Source organism: Dasypus novemcinctus, chromosome 5 (assembly GCF_030445035.2).
Source record: "Dasypus novemcinctus isolate mDasNov1 chromosome 5, mDasNov1.1.hap2, whole genome shotgun sequence".
NCBI lineage: Eukaryota > Metazoa > Chordata > Mammalia > Cingulata > Dasypodidae > Dasypus > Dasypus novemcinctus.
In genome coordinates, this window is record NC_080677.1 from 160,588,008 (window position 1) to 160,601,569 (window position 13,562).

Sequence of the window (13,562 nt, forward strand, 5' to 3'; positions counted from 1 at the left end):
ACACGCTCCCCCAGTACTTTCAGTGGGTTATGGCAGGATATAGAATGTCCAGCATCTGTCCCTGCAATATCATTTAGGACAATTCCAAGTCCTGAAAATGCCCCCACATCACATCTCTTCTTTCCTCTCCCTGCCCTCAGCAGCTATCATGGTCACTTTCTCCACATCAATGCTACAATTTCTTTCATTACTTGTTACAAGAGTTCTATAGTAGAATACCAGTAAATCCTCTAATCCATATTTTATTCCTCCATTCTGTGGACCCTGGGATGGTGATGTCTACTTCACCTCTATATCGAGAGGGGGCTTAGATCCCACATGGTTGATGGATGTGATTCTCCTGCTTGGAATTGTAGACTCTCTTGGTTCTCTGGTGTGGTGGTTGACCATCTTCACCTCCCTGTTAGCTGACCTGGGTAAGTCCAACGAACCAGAGAGTAGGAGTCGCAACTCTGCTGAGGCTCAGGGCCCAGCTGGCACATTGACAGTCCAGAGATTCAAGTCCCCTGAGTATACACCAACCCCAGCGCCAACCACAGGTTCAGTAAAAGTGACAGAAGAGGCATGTGTAGAGAGGTCACATCTGAGTCCAACTCCATCACACTCAGCAACACAAATTCCAAAGTAGGGCCCACTGACAAGACACTGAACTCCAGAGCCGTCTGCCTTGACCATAGAACCTATGTGTCAAATGAGTTTATGTGGCTAAGAGTCTTCAAAAAAAGAGTCGGGAGGTCATCAGCGGGGTCACACTTACACACACCTCAGCAGGACCCCAGAGACAAAGTAGATACAACCCCAGGTACTGAGGCTCCTGAGGGCTACAGAGACCCACAGGTTCTAAGTTTAACTTTCCTTTTTAGCTTTAGTAAACTGTGTCTTTCTATTTACATGTAAAAGTAGTGATTCTTTCATACAATACTATGTAAGTGTCCTGTAAGACAGTTCAAATTTGAAAATCTGTGTAAGAAAAATTTTAAATCTATTCATAGGAATGAATGCTGAAGTCAAGAATGCAAAATAGCTTGAATCCAAGAAGGAAAGAAATTCTCCTTTAGGAATAAATATTCCATATATGGTTTTTTCTCAAAGGCAGTTTATTTTTACGAAGCCAGAGGGTGAAAAAAAAAATACTTTAGCGGTTTTGGACTTATATGCTCAAAGGCGACTATTTGTACTTAAAACCATGTTTTAACTTATACTTTTTTTTTTAAAAACAGTGATTTGGTAATCCATATACCGAGTTTAATAGCTTTTATTTTGTTTTCTAAAGTAATTGAAAATGCGCATCTAGGAACAGAGTAGAAAGTTTAGTTTCCAGATGATTAGATGATTTTTCTTAACACACATCTCTGGCACGATGACTACGTCACCACTGGTTAGACACAGTCCAGCTGCTGATAACCTCCCTCTAAGACTCAAATCCTTAACTGGACCCTCCAAAGAACCTCCAGAGCAGTGCTTTAAAGTTCTGTAGTCTCTCGAAGAATTGCCAATGCAAGTCACTCTCTCTTCCGACAAAACAAAATACCAAGTTACAAAAAGAAAGACACTAAATTTGCAAACTGTCCAAACAAAGTAAGAGCGCTAAGAGTGCTTGTTCCATCTCTGCAGTGAAAACACGGTGGAAAAAAGCAAGATGTTCTGCATTTATCATCACCAGAAGCTGTAATCCAGACGATTCCATAATCACAGAGAAAGGGGCATGGAAAACACAGATCCTAGGGTCTCATGAAATCTTTTGAATTGGAATTAGTATCTCTGGAGACAAAGTGTTTTTAATTTTTTAAAAAGCTCCCTAAGTAATTCTTAGGAACCCTGAAATTTACATGCCATAGCTTGTGATGTTAAAGAAATGGGGCAACCCTCACAGCCCTCTGGAAGCAGCCCGTATTTCCCAGGCTCCTTACTTTTTTTACACCTACCCCTTCTGGGCCTACTTTCGCCCTCTGTTTTGGGAGATGGGGTGGGGGAGTCGGTTGGGGAGGGCAGGTATGTGGTACACCCTGGGCACAGCAGACAAGCCGGACCCCTTGTATCCCCTTTGTTCAACATTTCAATCAGGTTTTCATGAATGCTGGATAAAGAAGAGATTGCAGCCAGTGGGGAACTCAGCTGCTCTACAAGAGCTCAAGGAGATCCGGGAGCCATGCCTGCATTCTCCTCTAGACACCAGATTCTTAACGCTTCGCTTTCCTTACCTACCCCAGGAAAACCTGGAAGAGGAGTCCATAAATGACAAAGGACCACTCCTGCATTTTTTTCCGGCTACCAAATACTCTGAGAGGCGCTAAAGCTAGATGAAGAGAAGGCGAGTGTACAGGGGTGTTGTTGTAACTCTACCGTGGCCTCTTGCCTGGCCCCACGCCACCAATGCAATTCCTAGAGCTGGATTCTTATATCAAGCAGGTGGTTTCCCCCTCTCTTCAGATAAGTTCCAAAGGCAAAAAAAGAAATCCATATGCTGGGCAATTAGTAAACACTGACTTTCTGGCTTTTCTTTCCTAAGGTCTTGTTTTCTGGTTCTTCTGTAACAATTAATTGCTGGGATAGCTCTTACAGGTAGCACGCAAAGCTCTTACAGGTAGCTCTTACAGGGAGCATGCACACTGCTTGTTCATAACAGGAGCCTCTGACCAATCTCAGATAACCATCAGCTGGCCTTATTTGCAAGCAAGACCTCAAGTCACAGCAAAATAGACAATGAAGAACATAACGGAATTATCCTTGACCAAACGTTTAAACTTGTCATCCTGAATTTCAAGCCATTCGAGACCTGCCAGAGAGGCATCAGAGGTGAAGTAAGTACGAACTACAGAGCTGGACTCTTGGGACAAGAGCCTGCCCACAGGGAGGAAGGCTTTGCTTGCTTTTCTTCCTCTCTGTGCAGCTCCAACCTAGAGTTTCCATCATTTTCAACCTCACACTAAGCCGAAGCCAATGTGTTCTTTGATCTATAGTGAAAAGCCAAGTGAGATGAAAATCAGCAACTCAAATAAGATCCCTGTTTACAGAACCATTATACCCATGTGGCAGCTGGAAATAACTCTTTGTCTAGGATTGGAAATCTCCCGGAGAAGCAGGATATATAAATTATAAAGATGTGGGAAGGGAAGGAGAGAGGTGGGGCTGGGGAGGAAAGCAGACACACTGAGTAACTTGGAGAAACCTCAAGGACGGCTGTGAGGATATAGGGAAGAAGCAAGCACAAAACATCTAAAATAGCAGGGCCTAGGAAGTGGCCCTAAAGATAATTTGATCTGCCATTGTACTCCAAGTCCTGCCATTTTGAGCTCAGAGCTATAAAAAGGTGTCATCTCCTTCCTAACCGTTTGGCATGGATACTGATTACACATCCTGCTCTGCTCTAGTGGTCCTTACACTGGATTGCTTAAGTTCCTCCTTGAAAAGGTCAGTCACACATTATAGTGCTCTGTCATTATGAATCTACAGAATCATCGAACTGAGTCAAAAACAGTAGTTTCTCTGATCATTGCAGCTACCCAGGCAGATACACAAGTTGCAAATATATTTTAAACTGCGCATCTGTCCTACTCGTCGGAGGGCTCAATCTGGGTTAACATTTGCCTCCTATCTTCTCTTTTACTTTCCTCCATCTTCCCCTTTACAAGAGACATTACGGAAATATTCTTTTGCTCAGTTTTCCTAACATTGATCAGCTAAAGGCTTCTGAATTACTGATATGCCCTCGGTGACTGATAAAATGAGATACAAACTTTGAACCATTAGTACCTCCTTGAATATTGAAAAACATGTCAAGATTTGAATGGGTGCATAAATAAAATAAACTCCCTTATGTCGTAGAATGCTGGTTTTTGATCAATTTAATTCCACTTATTTATCTCTGGATCCTCTCTTCCCTCACTTTTCTACCCAGATTTTGTAGATTTAAGTCTAGTCTAATAACACTGCTAACACAAGCATAACTTTTTACAGATTTGGATTACAGACATGACCTTAAACCTGCTGACAAGTTCATAACTCTCTGAATGAGAATGAATAGCTGCCATGCGGCTCCCTCCTGATGGAACCAGTAGTTCTTTCTCATCAGCCGCAGGCTTTGCAGCAGAGCCGTTTTCATCAGCTCCGTATCCAAAAGCTTGCTGCTAGCTCGGTGTGTGTGCATGCACGCGTGTGTAAATATCCACAGGCTGTGCCGTCTCAGCAGTGCTCGGCTGACCAGACAAGTCCCGGCTCTCGCTGAGCTGACCACAAGACCCCTGGGAGAGCTGGTTGGCAAATTCCAGCAGCAAAATAAGTAGAAGCAGAGGGTGGCTGGGTGCCCAGGACAGTGAGGCGCAAGGGTGGGGTAGGCGGTGCCGGCTGCTGAGGACAGATGAGACACCGCATGTCTACAAGGCACAGGGCGCTGCTGGAGGCTGCGCTGCCTTCCAGGCCCCAAGCTCGCTAGCTCGCTGCTGTCGGGATGCTGCCGTCCTTCTCACCACCACCCCCACCACGTGATTGTAACCTTTCTTCAGCTGCTCTTGGCAGCCTTAATGCATGCACCTGGGACGACCAGTAAATTGCCCCTGGCTCTTTGTCCTCTCTGTCCTTCTTTTTAATGACCTAGGAAAACAATTCCAGCCTGGTGTGGATTCAGGTTATCCCTGATGTGGAATTATTGTAGTCTATGTCTCCGACATTGGCAATGAATTGTACATATCCATTCTTTTGTATCAAGAACAGTACTTGGATATTTCTTTTTCCCTTGACAACTCGGCAGCATGGGAGTCTGACTGGTTCATCCTTGCCAAACTCTCTGCTCACCTGTTCAGGAGTAGTTTTCTCTCTTTCCTCTTTCTTTCTAAGATAGCCCTTAGCACCTTCTTTGCAGAGGGCCATTCTCTCTCCCAATTGTTCCTGTAGCCACCTTTCTAGGCACAGGGGAGCCATCTCACTTACGCCAAGACGATGCCTTACAGCATCCCATCTATGTCAAATCCATGTCTAGGAATTTTGAATCACATACTTCAGAAAAAAGAGAGAGTCTGGAAGGGGTCACTTAAATTGGGGCCCTCATTTCATGGATTGGGGAGTTAATGCTTACATTGTACAAAGTTTCTCTTTGGGTTGATCATAAAGTTTTGGTTTCATTTGTAAATGTTATGAAATCTAAATCCAGAGCAAGGTTTTCTGGTTGAAAATTTAACATGTGAATCGAGCTGTGCTGTAGTAAAATATGTGCTCGGTTGTGAAGAATGAGTACAAAGAAGAGCGCAAAATACCTCAATTTTAAAAACTGATTATGTGCTGAAATAATATTTTGGATATATTGGGTTAAATAAAATATGTTATTAAATTAAGTTCACCTGTTCTTTTTACTTTTGTAATTGTGGCAACTGGAAAATTTAAGACCACTTCTGTAGCTTGCATCAGATTCCTTTCTAGAGGGGACAGGAGAACCAGTGAACTTTTCATGGGATCTACCTGGTCCCGGGTGGATATTTTCCTGTTTGGCAGGTCAACTGATCCCAGTCATGAGAAATGGAGGGGTATTCATTGTCACCAACTTTCAGTTCAATATACTAAATAAAGGTGTCATTTTCTAAAAAACCAAGTAATTGTCATCTCTTCTAGGCTGGTTTCTGAGCGCTCTCTAAATCAAATCATAGCTCTTAAATTTATTTCTAGATCAAATTTTGCTCCCTGTTAATGTCTTGTTCAAACTCAAAATCTTGGACAAGGACGAGCTCCCCCTCAAGTTCCCACCCCCAAAACTCTTCTAGACGACCGGCCTCCAATTCTTTCTGTCCTTTGGTCTCCCAAAGGTTGATCTTTTCCAATATGGAACCTGCTCTCTTAAGACAAAACACAGGTGAACAACAAGAGTCCATTCATTCCTCCTTTCTGAGACATCCCTGTGTCCCAGAGCACATGGAACATATGATGCTTAGGAAGGCACCCCGATGGTGCACCGTGCAGGCTCGTGCAGGGCTCCTGAGCTGGCGCACCGCTGGTGGGCGTCCACATCAACCTCCAGGGAGCTGGAGCACCTGCCAGCCAACCTCCCCATGCCCTGTCCCCCCCAAGTCATAAAGCCCACCTCTGGCACAGCCCTCACTTCCTGTTGAAGCCTCCCAGGAATCTCTCACCCAGCTTCAGGTTCCATTCCTGGAGCTAACGCTGGGGTAATGAGGAGGCAGAAGTAAGGAGGATGCCAGGGGGACAGGGCCCCATTAAGACCTTCTGAGGTCCCAGGGCTTAATCTGCCCCTAAAAGATCCTGTGGTCCCTGTATGTGATGCTCTACAAAAGTCACACCAAACTTAGTTAAGTAAGGTCAACAAAGTTCTGATTTGTGCCCATGATTTCTTCACTGCGTTTTAGAAACATACGGGATATTCATATCAAACTACTTTTTGTTGTTGTTTGAGGTACCAGGGCTAGGGATTGAACCCTGGACCTCATATATGGGAAGCCAGCACTCCTCTACTGAGCCACACTGGCTCCCTCAAATTAATTTTAAAAGGATTTTTAATGGTTCCTGCTCTTTGATGACCTTAGCAAATATGTAATCTGTCTATAGTATAATCCAATGAGAGGATGAAGGGGCCTCTTCCTAGCTGCCTGGCTGGGGAGATGTGTCTAGAATCTTGTGTCTGAAATTGGAATTATTTTTTTTTCTAAGGAAATAAGATTATGTGTGGTGATAAAGTTCCGTGGCCCAGCTTGATTGTGTATAAATAGATTCTCAAGGGATAGCTTAAGAATCTAATCACCATTTATATTAATATAAAGTTCCTAGGGCTTCTTAGTTCTAAGTTCTAATCAATTACAATTACATTCTAAAAACAAATTTAACAGGCCTGTAAGCGGAATTGCATGAATATGTTCTTCTTGGCTCCTTTCAAATGATCAAAAGCAGAGACCAGATTCAATTTGCGTCTAGCATTGACGTCTTTTTGTATCACAAGTTTGATGAGCCCTGGTTACTTATTTGTTAAAGAGCAGTGGCAGGATGTAATCAGGCACCACTGTGGTTGGATCCAGTGGGTGCACGGAGATTTCCGTGGAAGTGCCAGACACTCAGGAGCAGCCCTCTGATGGTTAAGAAGAATGATAACATACTCTTTATGCAACTAACACAGATATCTAAATGTCGTAGCAAGATCAACACGTACTTTCCCTTTTTTCTTTTTTACCCTTTTGCTCTGGAAAAAGAGTAATTTTCATACTATGTCCACTGTATATCTAGATTGGTTCTTTGAGATACTTTTGGTTTTAAAAGACTGCCAAAAATACATACCCAAAGATTCAACATCCCCTCAAAGAAACCAACCAGTTCATTCCTCAGGGTGCTTGCCAGGAAGTCAGAAAGGCTCTGGAGTCTAAAAACAAATCACAGAATGTGAGTTTCAGGTCATCTGGTGCCAGAGCTGTAACTCAGAGGAGACCAGACATCTCCTCCAAATGAAGCCTTCCAGCTGGAACACACTTTATGAGGGCTGGAACCCTTCTTTCTCTAAATATAGGGTGCTTGAGCACACGGTCAGTGTGGGAAACCATTCATTTCAATGCAGGAATTTGCATTTCACTAAGTCATGAGCTGACCCTCTTTCTTCTGAAAAACTCCCCTCTATGCAGTTTTGTAGCAAGCAGGCGGAGGTATCATTCAACACAGTGGAAATCTCTGAACTGTGAATGGGATATTCTTTGACCCCGATCTCATCCTTTGCCCCAGCCTTCTGTTTCCAAGAGCCTGTCTATTCCTTCTCCTCATTCTGTCCTATCTACGGTTCTGTCCACTTACAGTTTGGGGAGACAGGCATATCACCTGCTTATTGATCGGATCGTTTTGTTCCTGTCACTGCAGAAATCCACAGGAGGGGTTTAAACTAGGGCTCAATTTCTTAATAGAATCAAATAGCTGTTTCTTCATCAAATAACTAGTTCCATTATCAGATTGAACATGCCAGCACCCCTACGTGGCTGCATGAAAGAGATTAGTATGGATGACTAGATAAATACTGTGATTTCCTAAAAGCAACAAAATAAGGATTTCTAAGTTGAAAAAGTGAGGAAAAAGACAACTTTTTGTTTTCTGGAAAAATTTGGTCCTTGGTCTCAACTATGTTTTAAACATTATTAATAAGACATCTAAGAACTCTGTAAATACTTTAAAAATCATTCATGCTGTGGTAATTTAAGAGTAAAATTAGCTTTTCTCTTAAAAAGTTTAGCACACAGGCCTGTGCTCACTATTACTATTCATTTCATTTTATCTTTCAACTTAATATACAGCAGAACTGACTTTTGGTGTGTACACACATGCAGGTCTATGCATTTAAGCTTAAGTCTAGGTTCATTTCACCAGTACCGCCCTGAGGACACAGAATATTCTATCACCCAACAAAATCCTCCTTTGTAGACTCACCCTTCCCACCTCCCAACCCCCCTACCTGTGGCAAACTCTGATCTATGCACTGTCACTGTAGTTTTGTCTTTTTGAGATGGTCAGAGAAATGAAATCATACACCAGGCAAACTTTTTTGGTCTGGCTCTTTTCATTCAGCACAACCGTGTTGAGATCCACCCGTGTTGTGTGTATCAACACAGTAACTTTGACCCCTACTTTTGCTGAGGAGCGCTCACCTACATGGAGATACCAATTTGCCAACCTCTCGCCCACCAAAGGACACTTGGGTTGTCACTAGCGTTGGGTAATTGTGAATGGAGGGTCTATAAATATCCATGTCGTGGTCGGTGCCTGCAGGTTTAAGCTTTCCACTTCACTAGGGGGAACACCTAAGAGTGGGAATGCTGGGTCGTACCGTCAGGACACGTTCAACGTGAGGAGGCACTGCCAAGCTGCTTTCAAGAGAGGATGCACCATTTCACATTGTCACCAGCAGCACATGAGCACTCTACTTGCTCTGCATTCCCACCGGTACATGGCATTAGCAGTCTTTTAAAATTTTATTCATTCTAACAGGTGCGTAGCAGTATCGCATCATGGATTTAGTTTGTTATTTTCCTAATGGCTAATGTTGTTGAACATCTTTTCATGTACTTATTTGCTATCCATATATCCCTTATGGTATTAGCTTAGTATATTATGGAATATCAACTTTATTATAGATACTCCTGAAAACCGTGTAGCCATTAAAATGGCTTTTATAAATATTTACAATCCCCTGACGTCTTAAGGGGAAAAAAAAGAAATAAAAATGTTATGATCACATACATCAAGAGAGCAACAACACTGAGAAACAAGAACAACCAAACCAGCTCAAAGTCCAGAAGGAAACCCTGCATAATGCTAAGACTGGGAAGGACCGTATGCTAATATATGCTAATAGTGGTTGTCTTTAGATTGTTTTCATAATTCTTTTCCACTTTTTGGCATTTTTCAAATCTTCATTAAGAATATATTACTTTTGTATTTAAAAATAGTTGGTTTAAGGTAAAACAAATATACTTTGCAATTAAAAATAGTCCATGGAATTCACTTACGCATTTGAAAGAGATACTGAATATGAGCTGACATGTCTGCTTAAGTCCTTGTTTTTTAAGACCATGACTAGAATCAGAGTGTTTTTAATTAGATGTCATGCCATCATTTTAGTAGGGACTAAACAGATAATTAAGTCTTAATATATCATTGTCTTTAGGACGAATAGGGCATTTTTGATGTTGGGATCTTTCCAGCACAGCATACTACCTTTATTGTTTTCAAGTTCAGACTCGGTAGCCCCCAGGAGAGTTATAAATGGCTTACGACGCTTTATGTAGCGACAGGATTTTACTCTATTTTTAAGAACTGCATGCTTCAAAGGTGAACTCGGGTCAGAGCAGTTTAAAACCAAGCCTGGGCAAAAAGTGTTGGCTCTGCCCAGCTCGGTGGTGCCTGGCACCTCAAGAAAAGCAGGTTTCTTTGAGTGTTGCAGCACCTCTCAAAGAAGGTTGAAGTGGAGCAGATGACAGTGCTGTTTGGGAGGTGTCGCCTGGCCCTGAATCACCCCCAGACTGCCTCCCGAGCGCCCAGGGACGCCTGCTGTGAGCTGGGACGCCTACCAGCCACGCGGCCCTGCAAGGCTGAGTCTGCAGCTCCGGGTGAAGGTGACAGCAGCAGCTCCTTGATGGTAAGTGCCAGAGCTCTCCAAGCGAGCTCCCTCGGGGTGCATTTTAAAAACCAGAGTGCCAGAACGCCCATGCTAAACGAGTGCTGCCCCTTCAAAGGAGCTCCCTTATGTTGATGATGTCGCGAAGCCTCTTGGTACCCCAGTTTGGACCTTGCCCCCCAAGCTGATGGCATGTTTTAAAAAATCTTGCAGTGGTGGCAAGATTTAAAGCTTCAGGTTTAGTGCTTTGTAAGGAGTCAGAAAGAACAAGCCTTGTGACTAATGGGGGGGTCAGCCACACTCGGGCTAATTTCAGGGGCCAGGGTCTCCCTCCTGTGGGTGGGTCAGGGGCTTGGCCCGGGTCCAGGAGAAGCAGACTCAGGAGGAGCTGGTTGCTGCAGGTGGTGGGGGTTTTCTTTGTAAAGAGTGAGGTGAGATTCTACAGGAAGGCGGCTGTGGCCTCGCGTTATTATAAACTCCCTCTAAAGGTTACTGAGACAGTAAACTCAAACCCCAGAACACCCTCAGCGATGGCCCAGCCACCAGTGCCAGCTCACGGCCCTCCACGATGACGGTTATTGAGCTCAGTTCTGGTGTACTGGTTTCCCCACTTTTCTTTCTCTCTCCTTGGAAAGCAGCCTTCGTATACCACAGTCACACTGGGTCCACGTGTGACCTATAAAGGGTGGATTCTGGATCAACGCACTTACTCCTGGAAAGACCTAAGTTCCAAAAATTGTATGACTTCGGATAGAACGTAAGAAACGTATTCCACCCCCCTCCCCTGCCACTTTTTAAATCGAGGCTTCTGGACATAATCTATCCATTTCTTGATGACTCAGCATTCTCTCTGCAAACACTGATTACGCGTTATGCCCGCAGACGCCAGAACCTACGGCACAAACGCCAGGGGCCCGGAGCGTCTGGAGAGCGCGCAGCCTTCGCCCTCCCCCGCACAGGGCCACGCTCCTGCCGCTGGCCTGGCCCCCTGGCCTGTTCCTGTTAACATGCCCGGATCGCAGACGCTAAGTCCCCTCTTTATCTGCATCTTCAATTTAGCCCCGGGAGACCTGTGCCCCCCGAGCGCAGGGTACCTGGCTGAGGAGCTGCTGAGGACAACTGCCCCGTGCTTTCGGCATCAAGCCTGGAACAGCGTCCACACTGACGGCCCGAAGACGCGCTGACTTACTCCGATGTTTCAGCTTCTTGGATAGGGGAAGCTTCAGGACCCAGCTTCTGGATAAGTGAGGCGCCCACCCCTTTTGATGGACGAGGTCCCCGAGGCTCCAAGCCAAGCACAGAGCCCCGTCTCCGGCCCGAAGGCCTTCGTCCACTCTGCTGCTTGCTTGGACCCGCCCGTCCACTGTGCACCCTCTCCCCCTGCCACATACCGTCCCCCGGCCTGGGTATGGGGGCACACAGGCCTTCCCCTCCTCTACTCCATTTTAGATACTCCTGCCCAACTCGATTTCCCCAAGCTCCTTCCGAGGTCCTTCCTTGCCTGCCATGGCCTTGGAAAGACGTGTGAACACCTGGGCTAGCCACCTGCACCCTGTACCCCCTCCTCCTCCGCCTCCCAGGAACAGAGGCCCCGGGAGCTGCATCTCAGCCCCCCCGCCCCAGCCAGCAGGCTCAGGACCGGCAAAGTTGGGGTGTCTGAGAGCCCCTGACCTCAAGCCTCCCCCGACCTACTGGCCGGCTCAGGAGCCTCTGCTGCGCTTCTGGGTTTTTCCTGGCGGGTGCTGGCTGTGACGGGCTCGCCCACTCTTGTCAGGCTTTCCTATGGAAGGAAAGGGGCGGATGGAGATTTTCCCGGGCCCCAAGGATGTGTGCGGCGCCCTGTGCATGGACGGCCCATCCTCTAGTACTGCCGCCGCCGCAGGGCAGCTCGGCGAGGGCGGGTTCCTCGTCAGGGCCGCGGAATGGGGGTGCTGGCTGGAAGCACTTCCTGTCCACAGGCAGCTGGCTCCCACGTCCCCTCCAAGCCGAGAGCACCAGCTTCCAGCACTACACCCTGAGCTTGTCACCCCCACCGTCTACAAGCCCCTGTCCTCACACGCACTGACCAGGCAGCCCCCTCCTGGCTTTGAGCCTGGTCCCCTTACCTGGCTGGGCAGGGCGAGGTGGCCACGCCGTGCGGCTCAGCCCAGTGCGAGGCGCCCCTCGCCGCTCAGCCTCCTCCTGCCCGCCTGCCGGTCCTCAGACAGCCTGCTGGGCTTCCCGGCGTTCCTTTGGTATGGCCTTTTCCCCAAGCTGGAAGCCGGCACGCTCTCCCTTATGTCCGTCATGGCCTGCACGTCTGGCGGCAGCCAGATGGGACTGATTGTTATTTTATTTTTTTATTTTTTATTTTTATAGTTGCTCATTAATCACTTTAATCATTGGGTTTATACAGAAATAATCTCTAAAGTAGCTCAAACTTTCTTTCTAAATATTCAACTTAAAAATATGGAACGCTTCACGAATTTACGTGTCATCCTTGCGCAGGGGCCATGCTAATCTTCTCTGTATCGTTCCAATTTTAGTATATGTGCTGCCGAAGCGAGCACCTGATTGCTATTTTATATGCATCTGCGATGGTCTGTCTCCTTGCCTCCTTAGGTTGGCTGCTCTGCTAGAAATGCTCCACCACTCACCTTTCCTTCCCCAGCCCATCCCAAATCTCTGCATGTTCAAATCCCTTTCCCATGCTTTCTCCACAAGCACCTCCTCTCCAGCTGGAAGCAAGCTTTCCATCATGGACCTCCAGGAGCCCGATGTTTGTACCGTTTCCTGGGAAGTTCGTAAGTCAAAGGCAAACAGCACATTGCACAAATAAGCTACGAAGGCTATACTCAAAAAAGAACTTTCTGGTTGCCTGTCATTGTCCCTTTAAGTCCTATCAAAGGGGTTAGCTATTCCCTGCTTGTGGTGAAAATTCAGGCAAAACCATGACTTTTCTGATCCATGTTAGGCAAACGTCTGTGCACACCGCTGGTGCCTGTTCTGGGTGAACTGTGTTCCCCCTGTTCTTCTAATACTCCCCAGAGGCCCAGAGTGCGACCTTAGTTGGAGACAAGGTCACTGCAGATGGACTGAGATGATTCAGAGTGGAGCAGGGTGGACCCTAATGCGAGGTGACAGGTGTTCTAAGAGCAGAAGGCACACAGATCGGCACGAGGACGGCCACAGAATGAACTCCGAGGAACCCCAGGGATGGCCGCCACCACCCAGCGCCTTCCTTGCAGGGGCCCTGCTGCCACCTGATTCCAGACTTGTGGTGCCCAGCACCGTGAATCAACCACAACCGCTGTAAGGCACCCGGGCAGGGGTGCAGCTGCCCTCGGAGATGAAGGTTGTCACGAAACAGCCTCCCCTGAGAAAACGGAATGTCCGGCCTGATTCCCCTCAGCCCTGCACTCGTCATTCAAGGGTTATGGTCTTGGCCGTCTCCGAGCAGAGGCTGCAGGTCAGCTGCTTCCTCCAGCTCAGGGAGCGT

At 46.4% G+C, this 13,562-nt stretch overlaps 1 protein-coding gene and 1 non-coding gene across 2 annotated transcripts in view; both read right to left on the minus strand.

The window, feature by feature from the left end:
- Positions 1-13,562, minus strand: part of KIAA1217 (KIAA1217 ortholog) — a 687,185-nt gene that overhangs the window by 326,280 nt on the left and 347,343 nt on the right. The gene's annotated exons all lie outside the window — the stretch shown is intronic.
- Positions 12,527-12,633, minus strand: LOC111766045 (U6 spliceosomal RNA). The gene has a single exon (XR_002798211.1). It is a non-coding gene; the product is annotated as a U6 spliceosomal RNA (small nuclear RNA).